Raw genomic sequence first — 20,876 nt, 5'->3', positions numbered from 1 at the left:
GCGGCGTGGTACAGAATCAGAAAGCAGAAAGGCTGTCAGGTCAAAATCAGCGTGCAGAGTACAGACTTAGTTTCAAATAGCTCAGGGAGATGTAAACTCCGAGACTGCCTGCCCCCCCCCCCCCCCCCCCCCCCCCCCCGGTTGGCCTGCGTGTTATCATGGCAACGAGCGATGCCACAGCTAAACTATGGAGCGGCTGAAACGGCTACCAAAACCAGAGGCAGACACACACTTAGAGAATGCTCATTCTACAGGGCTTTATCCCTACAAAGAATGCATAGTGACAGGGTCTTCACAGACATTGAGGCATTGCTTGGCATAAAGGAGCTTAGCTTTACCCTGTGGGCCAAAAACTGTAACGCAAAACAATGGTTGAAAGTAACCAATGGGTGGTATTAATATAGACAACAGTGTGGCAGATTGAAATCAGTACTCTGGGACTTACCTCCTGCTGCTCTCCCAAGGCCTTCAATATCCTACCCCTGACCTCCGCTGCGATCCTCTTTCTGCTTCTTGTTGTCATCTCGTCACAGCTAATGGCCGAGGTGGAACATTGTTGAGTCACAGTGTGACGGGTCACCCACAAGAAGGTGAGAGAGGATCGCAGAGGAGGTCAGGAGTGGAATCGGAGGCACTGGGGGAGCGGCGGGAGGTAAATCCAGTTTTATATTTTTTATTTGTTCAAGCTTTCTGGGCATGTATAAAAAAAAAGTTACATTCTGGAGTATTCCTTTTTAAAGGGGAACTCCACTGCCGCAGCATCCGGAACATTTAGTTCCGAACGCTGGGTGCAGGCTGCGGGGGTTGTGACACTCCTTCAATGCAAGTTACCATTTGATTTTAAAGCTTTCCTCATAAATATACATAAGAGGTATACGGTATATAATGTATTATGTATGTGCTGGGCATTTCCAGTGAGGTTATTTTTATTAGCCACATAAAACTGCTCCCTGACTTCCTGCGTATGAATAGATACGACATTCAGTTTATAGGTTTTATTATGCTTTACGCAGTGCAGCACGCGCACATTATACCGCACTCAAGACGGTGACTTCTCATACTAACAAGGAAATATCCTCTGTCTATGTACTCTGTATCTCATATATGTCTATTATATGCAGTATGTAATTTTATTTCATTTTCATATCTATCTATCTCATATCTATCTATCTCATATATATCTATCTATCTCATATATAGCTATCTCATATCTATCTATCTCATATCTATCTATCTCATATCTATCTATCTCATATCTATCTATCTATCTATCTCATATCTATCTATCTCATATCTATCTATCTCATATCTATCTATCTATCTCATATCTATCTATCTATCTATCTATCTCATATCTATCTATCTATCTATCTATCTATCTCATATCTATCTATCTATCTCATATCTATCTATCTATCTCATATCTATCTATCTATGTCATATCTATCTATCTAACTATCTATCTATCTCATATCTATCTATCTATCTATCTATCTCATATCTATCTACCTCATTTCTATCTATCTCATATCTATCTATCTATCTATCTATCTATACTAATTTCAAGCTTGAAAATGGTGGCGTGCGGTTGCAGAAACGTTGCTCTGATTTTTGCACTGGAAATATGGAATAAACTTCTACTTTTTTGACACATTTTTGTGTGCTGCTGTTTCCTGGGATTATATTGAAAGTGGAACCACTGACCTATCTGGAGGTTCATCAAGTTTGGTTGTGCTGCTCTCCTGGAATTCTATCTATCTATATATCTAATTGGCATAGGTCACAGCAAAAAGCACGCAGACTCCCAACTTCAAAAAGGCTGTGGTCTTTATTTAGGTCATCAGCAGTGCAACGTTTCGGCTATAGTGTAGCCTTTGTCAAGCAAAGGCTACACTATAGCCGAAACGTTGCACTGCTGATGACCTAAATAAAGACCACAGCCTTTTTGAAGTTGGGAGTCTGCGTGCTTTTTGCTGTGACCTATGCCAATTGGATGTTCTATATCTGGACTGGTTATCCGGATGGTCACGAGCATAAGAGCAGGGACTAGTGCTGTCTTCCTCCTTGGACGTATCTATATATCTATCTACAATCATGGCCGTAAATGTTTGCACCCCTGCCATTTTTCTAGAAAATGAAGTATTTCTCACAGAAAAGGATTGCAGTAACACCTGTTTTGCTATACACATGTTTATTCCCTTTGTGTGTATTGGAACTAAACCAAAAAGGGAGGAAAAAAAGCTAATTAGACATAATGTCACACCAAACTCCAAAAATGGGCTGGACAAAATTATTGGCACCCTTAACTTAATATTTGGTTGCACACTCAAATCAGTCACTTCCTATAACCATCAATAAGCTTCTTACACCTCTCAGCTGGAATGTTGGACCACTCTTCCTTTGCAAACTGCTCCAGGTCTCTTATTGGAAGGTGCCTTTTCCCAACAGCAATTTTAAGATCTCTCCACAGGTGATCAATGGGATTTAGATCTGGACTCATTGCTGCCGCTTCAGAACTCTCCAGCGCTTTGCTGCCATCCATTTCTGGGTGCGTTTTGACGTATGTTTGGGGTCATTGTCCTGCTGCAAGACCCAAGATCTTGGATGCAAACCCAGCTTTCTGACACTGGGCTGTACAGTGTGACCCAAAATCCGTTGATAATCCTCAAATTTCATATTGCCTTGTACACATTCAAGGCCCCCAGTGCCAGAGGCAGCAAAACAACCCCAAAACATTCCTACCATATTTCACTGTAGGTACTGTGTTCTTTTCTTTGTAGGCCTCATTCCATTTTCGGTAAACAGTAGAATCATGTGCTTTACCAAAAAACTCTATCTTGGTCTCATCTGTCCACAAGACATTTTCCCAGGAGGATTTTGGCTTACTCAAGTTCATTTTGGCAAAATGTAGTCCTTTTTTATGTCTCTGTGTCAGCAGTGGGGTCCTCCTGGGTCTCCTGCCATAGCGTTTCATTTCATTTAAATGTCGACGGATAGTTCGCACTGACACTGATGCTCCCTGAGCCTGCAGAACAGCTTGAATATCTTTGGAACTTGTTTGGGGCTGCTTATCCACCATCCGGACTATTCTGTGTTGACACCATTCATCAATTTTTCTCTTCCGTCCACGTCCAGGGAGATTAGCTACTGTGCCATGGGATGCAAACTTCTTGATAATGTTGCGCACTGGGGACAAAGGCAAATCTAGATCTATGAAGATGGACTTTTAACCTTGAGATTGTTGATATTTTTCCACAATTTTGGTTCTCAAGTTCTCAGACAGTTCTCTTCTCCTCTTTCTGTTGTCTATGCTTAGTGTGGCACACACAGACACACAATGCAAAGCCTAAGTGAACTTCTCTCCTTTTTATCTGCTTTCATGTGTGATTTTTATATTGCCCACACCTGTTACTTGCCCCAGATGAGTTTAAAGGAGCATCACATACCTAAAACAATCTTATTTTTCCACAATTTTGAAAGGGTGCCAATAATTTTGTCCAGCCCATTTTTGGAGTTTGGTGACATTATGTCCAATTTGATATTCTTCCTCCTTTTTTTGGTTTAGTTCGAATACACACAAAGGGAAGAAACAAGTGTATAGCAAAACTTGTGTTACTGCAATCCTTTTCTGTGAGAAATACTTCATTTTCTAGAAAAATTTCAGGGGTGCCAACATTTACGGCCATGACTGTATTTTCCACTCTCTCCCCAAGATCCACAAAGAGGTCTTTCCACCCCCTATGAGGCCCACAGTGGTGGGTATTTCTTCTCTCAACGAGAGATTGTGCGCCTGGATAGCTCTTTCAATAACAATACTTTGTTACAGCCATTAGTAGTAACTATTCCAGGATTCTTGGGAGACACCAAACATGTGTTGGCGAGTTTTCAGCAAACTTCATGGCAGGGTGACTTTTCTTGGATTACTGCGGATGTTACCGCATTGTTCTCAGTAATCCCACATGATAAGGCCGTCATTGCTCTCAGGTGGTTCTTAAACGTGTACTCCCAATACCCCAGTGATCTGCAGGAATACCTTTTATGCGTGAAGTATTTATTGACTCATAATTCCGGTGCAGCCATGGGGGCAAAATTCTCCCCTTCTCTCACCAACATGTATGTGTTGGTGGGAGAAAGGGACTCTTTTCGCCCCCAATAACATCTTTTTGATTGCATTCAATGGTACGGACGCTACATAGACGACCTCCTGTTTATATGGAGGTCGGGTGTAGCGGCCGTACAGGCATTTTCTGCCTATTGGGATTAAAATTCACCGTACAGTACAGCAAGGACCAAATTTCCTTTTTGGATCTTAACCTTTCCGGTGATAGTACACAGGGTATTATCATTACATCTACATACCGAAAAAAGATAGCTGCCAACACGATCTTACATTCTGCCTCCTGTTACCCGCCCATGTGACTAGAATTCTCCCTGTGGGGGAGATGGTTAGAGCCAGAAGAAATTGTTCTTCTATAAAGCTCTTTGATATAGAAGCGGATAACATAGAATGGCACCTTATCCACCGAGGTTACCCTAAATGGAACATCAGAAGGGCTAGATCTTTAGCCATGAATAAGGACCGAAATAAATAGATTTTTTCTTCGCAAGAAATCGTTGAAAATAATTTTTGTGGTATTTCTCAAAACAAACCAGTTATGTTTGTAACTAAGCATAGTCAGGACTTTAGGATAATTTGTAACCTAGTCCATAAGTATATGCCAATCATTACCGGAGATCCATTATTTGCTACTATTTTGGATACAGGTTACAACTGAAAGGCCCCTACTATTGGGCAAAAACTGTCACCTAGCATGTTCCGCAGTAAGGCTGGGTTCACACCATGTTTTTGCAATACAGTTCCCATATACGTTTTCAATTTGAAAACCGTATGGAACCGTATTGAAAATGGTATGCATTGATTCTAAATTGAAGGAGAACTCCAGACCATAAAAATTGTCCTCCATAGTGCCGGCAGTAAAAAAAATAAAGATGTACATACCTTCCTCAGCTCCCCCGGGGCCTCCGGTAACCGGCTCCGGTCTCCGCCGCAATCCACTTCTTGGTTGCCGGTGGTCGGATGAATCAGCCAATCACCAGCCGCAGCACAGTCTGGCTCGGCCGGCGATAGGCTGAGCGGCAGTGTGACGTTTTCTGCTCCGGCCGCAGGTGCCGGTGTAGTTTTGTGTCCTGAAGCGTTCTCACACTGCCGCTCAGCCTATCGCCGGCCGAGTCAGACTGCGCTGCGGCTGGTGAATGGCCAGGGCCGAAAACGTCACACTGCCGCTCAGCCTAACGCCGGCCGAGTTGGACTGCGCTGCGGCTGGTGATTGGCTGATTCCTCCGACCACCGGCAACCAGGAAGTGGATTGCGGCAGAGACCGGAGACGGTTACTGGAGGCCCCGGGGGAGCGGAGGAAGGTATGTACATCTTTATTTTTTTTACTGCCGGCACTATGGGAGACAATTTTTATGGTCTGGAGTTCTCCTTTAAAAACTGTATGTCAAACGATGCATATGGTTGTGTCCGTTTTGCAGCTTGTACGCTTTTATCAAATTTTTTCCCGTACCCAAAACAGCAGCCTACCACGGTTTTTGGTCCGGGTGAAAAACCGTATACGTTTTTTTTTTTTTAAATACGGGAGTAAAGGGGAACTGTACAGAACTTTATCTGCATACAGTTCCATCCGGTTTGCACCATATGCTTTTTTTCTTGGAATTTAAAACAACGTTTTTTTCTCAAATAACGGATTCAACCGGACATCATTTTTCAAACTGTATACGGTTTTTAACCGTATACAGGTTAAATTTGTACACACGTTTTGATACAGTTTAGTCCGGTTTTGAGGAATCCGTGTTTTTCATTCAAAGACCTGATATGGGAACTGTATTGCAAAAACGTGGTGTGAACCCAGCCTAAGACATTGTTGAAAAAAATGTGGCTAACAATTAAGGCTCTTACAAATGTGGTCACAGGGTATGTATGTGCTGTAAGGTTATGCATAACACTATTCAGTTTACTTCACTTTCTACAGGCAAAAGCTATTTATTCTAGAGTATGGTCTGGGATCTAAATATATTCTGCAGTATAGTCTGGGGTCTGAATATATTCTACAGTATAGTTTGGGGTCTGAATATATTTTACAGTATGGTCTGGGGTCTAAATATATTCTACAGTATAGTCTGGGCTCTGAATATATTCTACAGTATAGTCTGGGGCCTGGATATATTCTATAATATGGTCCAGGGCCTGGATATATTCTACAGTATGGTCTGGGGTCTAGATATATTTTACAGTATAGTTTGGGGTGTGGATATATTCTACAGTATAGTCTGGTGTCTGGTTATATTCTACAGTATAGTCTGGGGTCTGGATATATTCTACAATATAGTCTGGGGTCTGGATATATTCTACAGTATAGGCTGGTGTCTGAATATATTTTACAGTATGGTCTGGAGTCTGGATATATTCTACAGTATGGTCTGGGGTCTAAATATATTCTACAGTATAGTCTGGGGCCTGGATATATTCTATAATATGGTCTAGCGCCTGGATATATTCTACAGTATGGTCTGGGGTCTGAATATATTCTACAGTATGGTCTGGGGTCCGGATATATTTTACAGTATAGTTTGGGGTGTGGATATATTCTACAGTATAGTCTGGGGTTTTAATATATTCTACAGTATAGTCTGGGGTCTGAATATATTCTACAGTATGGTCTGGGGTCTGAATATATTCTACAGTATGGTCTGGGGTCTGGATATATTCTATAATATGGTCCAGGGCCTGGATATATTCTACAGTATGGTCTGGGGTCTAGATATATTTTACAGTATAGTTTGGGGTGTGGATATATTCTACAGTATAGTCTGGTGTCTGGTTATATTCTACAGTATAGTCTGGGGTCTGGATATATTCTACAATATAGTCTGGGGTCTGGATATATTCTACAGTATAGTCTGGTGTCTGAATATATTTTACAGTATGGTCTGGAGTCTGGATATATTCTACAGTATGGTCTGGGGTCTAAATATATTCTACAATATAGTCTGGGGCCTGGATATATTCTATGATATGGTCTAGCGCCTGGTTATATTCTACAGTATGGTCTGGGGTCTGAATATATTCTACAGTATGGTCTGGGGTCCGGATATATTTTACAGTATAGTTTGGGGTGTGGATATATTCTACAGTATAGTCTGGGGTTTTAATATATTCTACAGTATAGTCTGGGGTCTGAATATATTCTACAGTATGGTCTGGGGTCTGAATATAATCTACAGTATGGTCTGGGGTCTGGATATATTTTACAGTATAGTTTGGGGTGTGGATATATTCTACAGTATAGTCTGGGGTTTTAATATATTCTACAGTATAGTCTGGGGTCTGAATATATTCTACAGTATAGTCCGGGGTCTGAATATATTCTACAGTATGGTCTGGGGTCTGAATATATTCTACAGTATGTCTGGGTCTGAATATGTTCTACAGTATGGTCTGGGGTCAGAATATATTCTACAGTACGGTCCGAGTTCTGAATTTATTCTTTGATCTTTGATCTGGTCTAGTCTGAATGTATTGTGGGTTATGGTCCAAGGTCTGAACTTATTCTAGGGTCTAGTCCGGAATCTGAATTTATCCTAGGGTCTTAGTAAGGTCTTAATTTTTTTCTATGGTCTGATCTGAGGTCTAAATTTATTCCAGGGTCTTGTCTGAATTTTTTTCTATGATCTGCTCTGAAGTCTGAATTTACTCTGTAATTCGGTCTGAGGTTTTAATTTATTCTGGGGTCTGGTCTGGGGTCTGAATTTACTCTATAGCCTATTCTGAATTTATTCTCGGTTCTGGTCTGGGTCTGAATTTATTTTTGGTTCTGGCTTTGGGTCTGAATTTTTTCTTGGTTACCGATAATCTGTGGAGGTTAAGGCCGATAGCCGATAACTTATACCGATGTTCCGGTATAAGTTATCGGCTATTTCTCTCTCTCAGTCCCCCCCAGTGCGGTGCGGACGTGGGGGGGGGGGGGGTTGATGCGGTGCGGCAGGGCATTATCGGCAAGGTAATTGCCGATACCGATAACGTCAAAAATCGTGAATATCGCCCGATAATATCGGCCAAATCGATAATCGGTCGATCCCTACTTAATTTATTCTTGGTTCCGGTCTGGGGTCTGAATTTATTCTTGGTTCTGGTCTGGGGTCTGACTTTATTTTTGCCTCTGGTCTGAGGTCTGAATATATTCTTGGTTCTGGTCTGGGGTCTGAATTTATTCTTGGTTCTGGTCTGGGGTCTGAATTTATTCTTGGTTCTTGTCTGGGGTCTGACTTTATTTTTGGTTCTGGTCTGAGGTCTGAATATATTCTTGGTTCTGATCTGGGGTCTGAATTTATTCTTGGTTCTGGTTATAGCTTATAAAAATCCATCTATCTGTGTTTCTGTATGGAAGCCCCGAAACACGCAGCAAGACGCGGCTGCCTTTTCGCACTGCCTCTCGTACAAAACAAAACTTTATCTTCAAATTTGTGAAATGCTAAACTGCACAGCCCGGCAGAGCTCCATAGAATTATTATGCAGATTTGTCCTTTAAACCACCTCCCATTGAATACAACTCCAGGCTGTACAAAACATTGATGTCGCCTTCACAATACAAACAGGATAACATTACACAGGGTGCCAGAAAAATATAAATATACAATGTAGAGCAAATGGATCGGCATCTTGTTCTTTGAATCTAATGAAACATAATGCTCTAGGGTTTAGCACTCCGCTATCAATATAGCTCTACATCCAATCCTTATTGTTACCAGCCGAATGGCAAAGCAATGCATAAAGCGAAAAGCTTAAAAAATAATTACCGCTGGGTCGTAATAAAAAAAAAAAAAACAAGTTACCGAAGCCGTGGCTCAAGGATAATATAGATGTAATTCAGATTATTAATTCTGCGGCGGAAAAAAAGCTAGTTCACATCAAGTTTAACAAAATATACTTATTCTATAAAGTATTAGACGTAGGTTTAGGTATTATGGTAAACTTTAAGATCTGAGATCTGCTAGTACAGTCTGCCTAGGCACATAGGTATTACAGTAAACTAAAGGATTGGTGATCTACTAGTACATTCTGCCAATGTCTCCTATGTGATGACTTGATCGCTCATACAGTTCACTGTGACACAAAGGCATTACAGTAAGCTGTAAGATCGATGATCTGCTAGAACAGTCTGCCTATGTAGTGTCCCGGTACCGTATTGCATACCGTATTTTGTATGGTGGTCCCCAAAGTCAGAGTTACTACGTTCAGGTAGGGTCCCCAGGTGGGACAGGCCCTAGTCGCCTCCTCCTTCTCTAATTTTATAATGTTTATGTGTACATATTTAATAATGTATATATAATACTTACCTTTGTAGCGTCGCAGGACCTTCAGTCATGTGACTATGTTGATTCCTCTATGGTATGTTGGAGGACCTTTGTAGGTCCTTGGGTCGCATGTTTACCCATAATCCTTTGTAAAGATGATTGACAGAAGTACTGGACCAATCAGCTTAAGTCCAGCCCCTGCCCATATAAGGGAGCTGTAGCCAATGATCGCTCTCTTGGGTTGCTGCTCTTGTGGATGCCGGACTATTAGGACGGATCTGCGCAACTTTCAAAGACAAGCTAGGCCTGAAACCTGCCGGCCTCAGCCTCAATTAAACCGTGGGTCCTAAACTAAATCCCCGCTAAAGCTTGCGTGACTGCTGGACCTCAACTAAATCCCCTAAATCCAGCGGAACAGCGCATATCAGTCTACGGACTCTAAAACGCTTAAGCTCCCAACCACTGTCAATCTCTGAGAGACTTTGCCTGTATAGAGACTGTTCCGGTTATGAAGCTTGCATAAAATCTTCAGTAAACGTTCCGACTGTTTTCAGTAAACTCTCCGGTTGTGCACATTCAATTATTCTATACCTCCCTATCGCTCTTGGGAAGGGTGGCAATAGAACACGCATTGCAGAGGAGCCCTCGCCCTGGCGTAACGAGTAGAAAGGGTTAAACAGACCCCATTAAAGTACCGCACAGCTACACCCCATATATCCTATACCCCCAAGCTACCACACCTATACCTACTGTGCCATCACTTGATTGCTCATGCAGTTCACTGTAACACATAGATGTTACAGTATCCTGTAAACTTGGTAATCTGCTAGTACAGTCTACCTATGGCTACTATGCAATCATGTTATTGCTCATAAAGTTCACTAAAACAGATATCTAATACAGTATACTGTAAGATTGGTGATCAGCTAGTACAGTCTGCTTATGCCTACTTCACGATCACTTGATTGCTCATACAGTTAACTGTAACACATAGGTATTGCAGTAAACTGTGAGATTGGTGATCTACTAGAACAGTCTATACCTAGTATGCAATTACTTGATTGCTTATACAGATCATTGTGACACAGAGGTATTACAGTAAACTGTAAAATTAGTGATGTGCTAGTACATTCTGCCTATGTCTACTATGCGATCACATGATTGCTCATACAGTTCACTGTCACACAGCACAAGTGTGTACCAGTAAACTGTAAGATCGTTTTTTTTATTTTTTTTTTATTTTTTTTACTATAAAGAAGCTGGGATTCAATGATCTGTGACCCCCCTGTATAGAAATGACAGATAACATTGATCTGTGTCTCCCCTGTATAGAGATGACAGATAACATTGATCTGTGTCCCCCCTATATAGAGATGACAGATAACATTGATCTGTGTCTCCCCTGTATAGAGATGACAGATAACATTGATCTGTGTCTCCCCTGTATAGAGATGACAGATAACATTGATCTGTGTCCCCCCTTTATAGAGATGACAGATAACATTGATCTGTGTCCCCCCCTGTATAGAGATGACAGATAACATTGATCTGTGTCTCCCCTGTATAGAGATGACAGATAACATTGATCTGTGTCCCCCCTTTATAGAGATGACAGATAACATTGATCTGTGTCCCCCCCTATATAGAGATGACAGATAACATTGATCTGTGTCCCCCCTGTATAGAGATGACAGATAACATTGATCTGTGTCCCCCCTGTATAGAGATGACAGATAAAATTGATGTAATGGCCACCGGCACTGAGATAAGTATCCTCAGTGATCTATGTATAGAAGGACGTAGTATAGGAACACTTAGGTATTATTGTAAACTATAAGATCAGTAATCTGCTAGTTTGGTTAAGTTCCCAGTGAGTATGTAATGTTTGACATGCAAAGAGATTAGAAATAGGGGGGCTGCTAAGCAGGATTCCCCCCTTCAGGCACTCCCTAATAAAGTCAGATCCTATATCATCCAATAAGCACAAATAGTGGTGAGCTCGGCAGAAATTTTGTGCACAAGGAATATATTTCATCAGAGGGAATTTTTTTTTTTTTTTTTACTATAAAGAAGCTGGGATTCAATGATCTGTGTCCCCCCTGTATAGAGATGACAGATAACATTGATCTGTGCCCCCCCCCTGTATAGAGATGACAGATAACATTGATCTGTGTCCCCCCCTGTATAGAGATGACAGATAACATTGATCTGTGTCTCCCCTGTATAGAGATGACAGATAACATTGATCTGTGTCTCCCCTATATAGAGATGACAGATAACATTGATCGGTGTCCCCCCTGTATAGAGATGACAGATAACATTGATCTGTGTCCCCCCTATATAGAGATGACAGATAACATTGATCTGTGCCCCCCCTGTATAGAGATGACAGATAACATTGATCTGTGTCCCCCCCCTGTATAGAGATGACAGATAACATTGATCTGTGTCTCCCCTGTATAGAGATGACAGATAACATTGATATGTGTCTCCCCTATATAGAGATGACAGATAACATTGATCTGTGTCCCCCCTGTATAGAGATGACAGATAACATTGATCTGTGTCCCCCCTATATAGAGATGACAGATAACATTGATCTGTGTCCCCCCTGTATAGAGATGACAGATAACATTGATCTGTGTCCCCCCTGTATAGAGATGACAGATAACATTGATCTGTGTCCCCCCTGTATAGAGATGACAGATAACATTGATCTGTGTCCCCCCTGTATAGAGATGACAGATAACTTTGATCTGTGTCCCCCCTTTATAGAGATGACAGATAACATTGATCTGTGTCCCCCTGTATAGAGATGACAGATAACATTGATCTGTGTCCCCCCCTATATAGAGATGACAGATAACATTGATCTGTGTCCCCCCTGTATAGAGATGACAGATAACATTGATCTGTGTCCCCCCCTGTATAGAGATGACAGATAATATTGATGTAATGGCCACCGGCACTGAGATAAGTATCCTCAGTGATCTATGTATAGAAGGACGTAGTATAGGAACAGATCGCGTCTTCACCGCATCCCTCTTGGCTTCTTCTGACAAGTACAAACCTGGGACACGACTATGACATCACTGGTTACCATAGCAACCAAATAAATGCGAAAGGGAGCGATTTTTGGACGCAGCATTTTCCACTTTTAGCAATTTTGTAACACAAGACTGATCAGTTCAATTCCTTGTCACATTAGTAGGACTGGGCCACAACAGCTCTGTCTGAGTAATAGCAATGTGCTCTGATGGGCCGGTCTGTCTGCCGTTATAATCACATGACTGCGGCACGTGCCATAAAATAACATATGAACGTTACAACTTCAAGCAGAATATAAACAGGATCAGAAAAAACATGGCAGCTTTTCTCCAAAAACAGTGCCACATCTGTCCCCAGGATGATCGTGGTATTGCAGTTTCAACAGGTGAGCTGCAATACTGACAGGTGGGGGGCCGTCTTTACAGACCAGGAAAGTTTAAAAATGTATTATTTTATTTTTTTACTTTTGGCATCATGGTGGTCATAACAATCAGTTTTAAAGGGGTACTCCGGTGGAAAACAATTTTTTTTTTTAAACCTACTGGTGCCAGAAAGTTTAACAGATTTGTAAATTACTTTTATTAAAAAAATCTTAATCCTTCAGTACTTATCAGCTGCTGTATGCTCCACAGGAAGTTGTGTAGTTCTTTCCAGTCTGACCACAGTGCTCTCTGCTGACACCTCTGTCCACGTGAAAGAACTGTCCAGAGCAGGGGCAAATCCCCATAGAAAACCTAGCCTGCTCTGGACATTTCCTGACATAGACAGAGGTGTCAGCAGGGAGCACTGTGGTCAGACTGGAAAGAACTACACAACTTCCTCTGGAGTGTACAGCAGCTGACAAGCTCTGGAGGGATTAAGATTTTTTAAACAGAAGTAATTTACAAATGTGTTTAACTTTCTGGCACCAGTTGATTAGAAAAAAAAAATGTTTTCTTGAGGAAAGCCCCAAAAAGTGTCTGGACGTTTATGGGCTATTCATGCTATGCAAGGAATTGTAAGGATAGGATATGCAATTGGTTCTCTAGGTGGGAATAGCACTCCTCTGTGCTCACTCCTGCCCTATCAGACTGCAGCATGAAAACAGAGAGGAGATGGTTACAGAGCAGCCTGCAGTGATTGGATGAAGAGACACAGCACAGCACAGCAGACTCAGGGAGGAAGTGAACGCATAGAGAGGCTCAGTGCCTATACACATAAAAAGACATGTAAAGCATCTGCATGAACTATTGAATAACATATAGAAGCATTATTGTTTTCTGTGATATGACAGGTACTCTTAAACAATGTAATGAAATTATAGAACAGATTGCTGCAGCTCTGGTTATATGACATTTGCGCACATTATTTTATGTTATTGAAAAACACTACGTTTGTGGGCTTATCTTTAAAAAAAAATAAAAAATGTATAAAACATTTATTTAACCCATTGGAATATTTATCAATTATTCGTGATCCCCCCCCCCCCCCCCCCCCCCCCCCCCCCCAGAAAAAATAAATAAATAAATAAATAAATACATGTGCATGAATACACTAAGTGGCCACTTTATTAAAGGGGTACTCCGGTGGAAAACTTTTTTTTTTTTTTTAAATGAACTGGTGCCAGAAAGATAAACAGATTTGTAAATTACTTCTACTAAAAAAATCTTTATCCTTCCAGTGCTTATTAACAGCTGTATGCTACAGAGGGAATTCTTTTATTTTTGAATTTCTTTTTTGCCTTGTCCACAGTGCTCTCTGCTGACACCTCTGTCCGTGTCAGGAACTGTCCAGAGCAGCATAGGTTTTCTATGAGGATTTTCTCCTGCTCTGGACAGTTCCTGATATGGGCATCAGGTGTCAGCAGAGAGCACTGTGGACAAGACAAAAAAGAAATTCAAAAATAAAAGAATTCCCTCTGTAGCATACAGCTGCTAAAAAGTAATGGAAGGGTTAAGATTTTTTAATAGAAGTAATTAACAAATCTGTTTAACTTTCTGGCACCAGTTGATTTAAAATTTGATTTTTTTTTCCCACTGGAGTACCCCTTTTAAGGGAGTACTCCACCCCTAAACATCTTATCCCCTTTCCAGAGGATAGGGGATAAGATGTCCGATCATGGGGTTCTGGCCCAGGACCCCAGTCTTCCTATGCACCGAGCGTACTCTGCTCCGTGCCGGATGACTGGCGACCACAGCCGCCACGCTGCCTCCATTCATGTCTATGTACTTTTTGTCACACCCCCTCCTATAGACAAGAGTGGAGGGGGCGTGGCATTATGTCACAAACACGGTAGCCCCGGGGGGATAAGATATTTAGGACCGGAGTACCCCTTTAAGTACGCTTGTTGTTCTATACGCTCTATATACTCATATATATATATATATATATATATATATGTATAATGTGGGTGTCCCAGTACCAAAGGCTGTCCTGTGGGCTGCAGATCTCCATGGGCAGACCAGCGGCACAGGTGTTGGGCCCACTCAGTGACTGTCTGCCGTATTTCTATTGTTCCAGCACTTTAACACTGTAAAATATGTTATTTATGTGTGTTGTACCTTTAAGAGCAGAGGAGCAGTGTAAGCCATGTGACCCTGCCTGTCCAATGGGAACCTTTAAATTGTTAGGTATTTAGTGTAGTGGGGGAGGTGTTGCCCCAGTTCAGCCCAATTCTCTTCTTAATCTTATCCAGTCATTCTAAAAGTGATCCGCCATACAGTGGAAAGTCAAGCCCTGGTGGAGAAATCAACTGGACCTCGTCAGAACCCTAGTGGCATGGAAAATCTTCAGTCTCATATCAAGTCAGTATTAAGTATCAAGTCAGCATTTTTGGAGAGTAATAACATCACTGGTTATGGATACTAGATTTATAGGGACAGAACGTTGATCCAGGGATTTATTCTGATGCCATATTTGGAGTCGGGAAGGAATTTTTGCCTCTAATATGAGGGTTTTTTGCCTTCCTCTGGATCCACTCTGTAGGGACTCAGTAGGGATATAGGTTGAACTTGATGGACTCTGGTCTTTTTTCAACCTCATGAACTATGTTACTATGTAATCAATTGGGTGAAAAGTACCATAAGTCCCAACGAGACAACAGGGCTCCCAAAGGGTTACACTGCATCCTCTGCACTCTGCACCATACTGTTGGCGTGTAATACCATCTGCACCCTGTTCAGTAAAGACAGTTATCCGTAACCTGACGTCGGTGTGTTTCTTTATTCCCCATGTCTGGCCCAGGAGAAGCTGTATCCAACCTCAGAACCATGTATAGGCTAACGGTGCCCTGGCGTCACGAAGTGATCAGGTATTCCTTGCACCCCAGTGTAACTATATATATATATATCTCATAGGGAGCAAAAAGTAGTAGCACATATTATAATTCCACCCTCGTGTCCGGGGTCTATGGCCTAAACAATGTATGTGAAGAACGCGCTCTGCTCCTAACCTTATACAACAGGGGTCTCGAACTGAGGCCCTCCGGATGTTGCAAAAACTTCAACTCCCAGCATGCCCGGACAGCCGTTGGCTGTCCGGGCATGCTGGGAGTTGAATTTTTGCCACATCCGGAGGGCCACAGTTCGAGATCACCCTTATACAACAATACACCCGCCATGAGAACGCAACGATATGACAGATTGTCATATATATATATATATATGAGACCTCCGCCTGCTGACTGTTAATATTGAGATGACTCCATGTTGTTATTCCGCGCGGCTAGCTGGCTGTCAGAAGGCTTTATAGTCGATGAGAGGCCATGCGTGCATTCATCTGCGCTATCTCACGTCTCGTGAAAGTTTCTGACATTTAATCAGATGGAGCAGGATCCTTGTGTTGCAAATAGAGACATTGAATTATTTACTGGCAGATACCAATCCAACGCTCTTAGGAACTCTCCGCATTTACCATAAATATATTGCCAGGTCTGGAACAGATAAAATAGGAATCTTTGGGATGGAGCTGATAAAAAGCATCGATAAATGGATCCCTGGACGTCCCTCAGAAGTGACACGTACTCATCGTGGCACCATGGGGAAGATTTATCAAAACCTGCCCAGTTGCCCATAGCAACAAATCAGATCGCCTCTTTCATTTTTTAACAAGGCCTCTGAAAAATGAAATAAACAATCTGATTGGTTGATATGGGCTATAACTATTCAGTGTGACACATAATGGGGGGGCTTCATCATGGCCATTCAGTGTGACATATAATAAAAGAAGGGGGTGGGGGCTTCATTATAGTCATTCAATGGGACACAAAATAATGGGTGGCTTTCAGTATGAGACATAATAGTGGGGGGGGGGGGCTTAATTATGGCAATTCCGTATGACACTTAATAATGGTGGGCTTCATTATGGCCATTCAGTGTGATACATAATTATGGAGGGGCTTTACTATGGTCATTTAGCGTGACACATATGTGGTGTCCCAGTACTGTACGTGTACTGTACCTTGTGTAATAAGTCCCCAAAGTCAGAGTTCCTCCATACTGATAGGATGCTCTTAGTGGGATAACCACTAGTCGCCTCTTCCTTCTTTAATTTTATGTGTATATTTTTTTTATATAACTGTTTATTTATATATTTTGTAAATAATTTTACAATATGACATTCAGAAAAAAGAAAAAACATATTCCGAAGACATATACAAGAAAAAAGAAAACATATAATTTATCTTAATCTGGTTCAGTAACTTGTTTGTCCTCTAATAATATTATATATTGTATAGTGTAAATGTTGCTTCCAGGACCTTAGGTCACATGATTAATAATTATATTGTTCTGCTAAGGTTAAGGACCTTCCAGGTCAGGTGCTCATGTCACGTGATGTACCACAATGCTTTGTAATAGGACTGACAGGTCTGGGGGACCAATAAGCTTGAAGCCTGCCCCTTTAGATATAAAGGCGCTGTTATCCAATCCTCGCTCTCTTGGGTTCCAGACTATCAGAGAGAGGAGTTCCGTGTATACCTTCAAGACAAATCTAGGCTGAAGCCTGCTAACTTCAGCCGAATACAAAACCGTGAGTTCAATCTAACTCAATCCTAATCCTATGTGACTGCTGGACCTAAACAATTCCCCTAAATCCAGTGGAACAGCGTAAATCAATTACTTCAAGCTTATTCCCTACAAGGTCCCAACCTAACCTGTGAGGAGCCTAAAGTCCGGTCCTCTGTAAAGACTGTTACTACGTTTAACCTGCATAAAATCTGCAGTAAAGTTATCTTCAGTTTACTAAAATTCCGATTATGGACAATCCTTTATTCCTCCCTATCGTTCCTGGGACCGGTGGCGGTAGGATATATATACAGAAAGGAACCCGCACCCTGGCGTCACGACAGTTAAGGGTTAATCCAACACCCTTTCATCACTGCACAGCTACACACTACCTACCCTACACCCCCAAGCTACCACACATAATAATGGGGGGCTTTATTATGGCCATTTAGGATGACACATAATAATGAGGGGCTTTATTATGGCCATTTAGGATGACACATAATAATGGGGGGCTTCACTATGGCCATTCAGTGTGACACATAATAATAGGGCTTCAATATGGCCATTCAGTGTGATACATAATAATGGGGGCTTTATTATGGCCATTTAGCATGACACATTATAATGGGGGCTTCACTATGGTCATTCAGTGTGACACTTAATAATGGGAGGCTTCATTATGACATTTAGTGTGACGCCTAATAATGGGGGGGGGGGGTCATGATGGTCATTCAGCGTGACACATAATAATGGGGGGGCTTCATTATGACATTTAGTGTGACACCTAATAATGGGGGGGGGGGGGTCATTATGGTCATTCAGCGTGACACATAATAATGGGAGGCTTCATTATGACATTTAGTGTGACGCCTAATAATGGGGGGGTCATGATGGTCATTCATCGTGACACATAATAATGGGGGGCTTCACGGGGGAACAATAGCAGAAGATGCACAAAACAATGGAAACACTACCAATTCTTTCTTTACGTTTCTTCTGATGTAACATTATTCCAACGTCCCAACTTTTTAGATGTTTACAGAGCGACACCTGAATAGTTTATAAACCGCCCTATGATTGCACCAAATCACAAATTCTATGCAACTTTGGGTCTAATATAAGATCCAGACAAGCTACTTCTAGAGCAATGCAGCAAATCTATTGATCAGGTCCAAAAAGAGAAACAAGTATCAGGTATCGGAACAGTAAGGACCTAGTCGTCGACTTTACAAACTATAACTACAGTTAGGAAAAAAGGCAAATTGTATTTTTTTTTTAAAGTAGTAAAACTTGACAAACACTTTTCAAGTTTGTACTGAATCGAACAATAAAGTTATTTGAACATGCACTGTATCATCTGAACAAACGTTGCATAGATCAATAGAACAAGTCAATATAAGAAACTCTGTAATATATATTATTAGACAAAAATGCTTCTTTTTCCTTTTTACAACCCCTCCCCTCCTGTTGCTTAAGTCTTCCATTTTGGAAATCAGCTTAGCTTTGTCCTGCATCTGCAAGAAAGGCCAATACAAGTCCATGATGGGGGTGGGGGGGTGGGGGGGGGTGTTGGTCTGAGCTCCGCCTGCAAGCTTTGAGAGAACTGCGAATTATAGATGAAGCCTGCAGAGCAGAAATCTGCTACAAATACTATGTACAAGTTATATAATGGCCAGAAATAGTGCTGCTCCTCATGTACACCCACATGGTAGCTTATCCTAAAAAGAAACCTGAAATGACCGGTTTGATTTAAAAAATAAAAACCCCAGAAAATCTCCAAAAGTTTATTTTTTTAGAATAATAAATGTAGTCTAATATTAATTTATATTGAAGTTAATCTATACAAGTCATTTACAGTTTCACCCTAATGTATTTTCCGTTGGATATTCCAGTCCTCACATACATCTTATTAGCCAAAAAATGCTTCTTTCTCCTGTTATAACCCCCCCCCCCCCACACACACACACACACACACACCTCCCCTCCTGCTGATAAACTCTACCACTCTTAAAATCAGGTCAACTTTGTCTTGTGTCTGCAAGACAAGCAATATGGAGGGGGCTCTGCCCACTAACTCTGGGAGAACTGCAAATTATAGATGAAGCCTGCAGAGCAGAAATCTGCCGAAAAATACCATTCTCCAGAGATAGAAATTGAGCTCTAACCTGGAGCCATAACCGATTCCCCCCCCCACCACCACGAGTTCTTAGTGTCTTCTCAGGTGGCAGAGGGTTCTTGGCCACTTTGGGTACCAGGGCCCGAGTGCAACTGCTACCTCTGCTGGCAGTCGTCCGGACATGCTGGGAGTTGTAGTTTTTCAACAGCTGGAGGCACACTGGTTGGGTAACATAGAGTTAGAAAATACAGTGGGAAAGCTTCATAGGCTTCCATTGAAAGACAGAGGCCAATAAAGTGTTGAGTAAAATTAGGGATGGAGTTTTGTAGTAGACTGTGCTATTGTATCAGTAACCTTAAAAAACAAACAAACAAAAAAAGAAAACATATGTATTAAATGAAGAACAAATTAGTCTTTGGGTGATTGATGCCAAATAGTCCATTTATTAACAATATGACAGGAGTTTCCCAAGACTAAAGAACCTCCTTCAACATAGATCATTATTAATGTCAACATCTAGTGAATACTTGCTGAGTACCTGAGTGCCACCCAGCTTTCCCAGTCTCCTGAATCCCCAGAGGTGATAGGCTGCACGTCCTTCCTGCACTTCTCAATGCAGCGGCACTGCTATGCCCTCTTCTTGCCCCCACACTGATGTCTTCTCTCACCCTCACTCTACTCTCAGACAGCAATAAATCTTCTCTCTTACAATAACTATTGTTGGCACCTGCTTGCCGGACAGTTAAATCATCCTTTATCATGATGTTGGCCCAGGATGTTTAAGACTCTCTGGCTATATCCGCAGCCCAAAAGTAACACAATCAGAAGATGTACCAGAAGTTCTATACAGGCAGGGCCGCCATCATGGGGGTAAAGCCGATACCCCAGTCAGGGGCCCGGGGCCCTAGGGCTGCAACATGCTGGGACCGGTGCTGGCATGGTCCCTGCATGTGCACAACTGGACCCTTCACCTGCAGGCCCCAATGAACCCCCTGCGACTGGGCCAGCAGGTGAAGGGGGTGTCCGAGGATGGTATCCCGAATCCCCGAGTGACCACAGCTTTCAACATTGAGTGCACCTTTAAGACGCACACAGTGATGAGCGTCCGCTCGGCTGCGGCGGCTGACGTGACAGGAAGGAGCCGGTGGCTCCGTCCTGTCACTCCAGCCCGGGCAGAGAGGGAAGAAGAGTGAGAAGAGCTGCGGGGGAACGAGGCACAGGTGAGTGGTGTTTTATTTTCTTTTTTCCATGGAGCTGTGTGAGGGGCATAACTATATATGGGGGCCGTGTGAGAGGGCATTACTATACATGGGGGCCATGTGAGGGGGCATTACTATATATAGGGGCCAAGTGAGGGGGCATTACTGTATATG

General features: G+C 42.0%; 1 protein-coding gene across 1 annotated transcript in view; it reads right to left on the bottom strand.

The window, feature by feature from the left end:
* PTCHD4 (patched domain containing 4) overlaps positions 1–20,876 on the bottom strand; it is a 163,088-nt gene that overhangs the window by 53,224 nt on the left and 88,988 nt on the right. The gene's annotated exons all lie outside the window — the stretch shown is intronic.

This window comes from Hyla sarda, chromosome 3, assembly GCF_029499605.1.
Source record: "Hyla sarda isolate aHylSar1 chromosome 3, aHylSar1.hap1, whole genome shotgun sequence".
NCBI lineage: Eukaryota > Metazoa > Chordata > Amphibia > Anura > Hylidae > Hyla > Hyla sarda.
The sequence above is the reverse complement of the archived record's forward strand: the minus strand, read 5'-3'. Positions and strand labels throughout refer to the sequence as shown.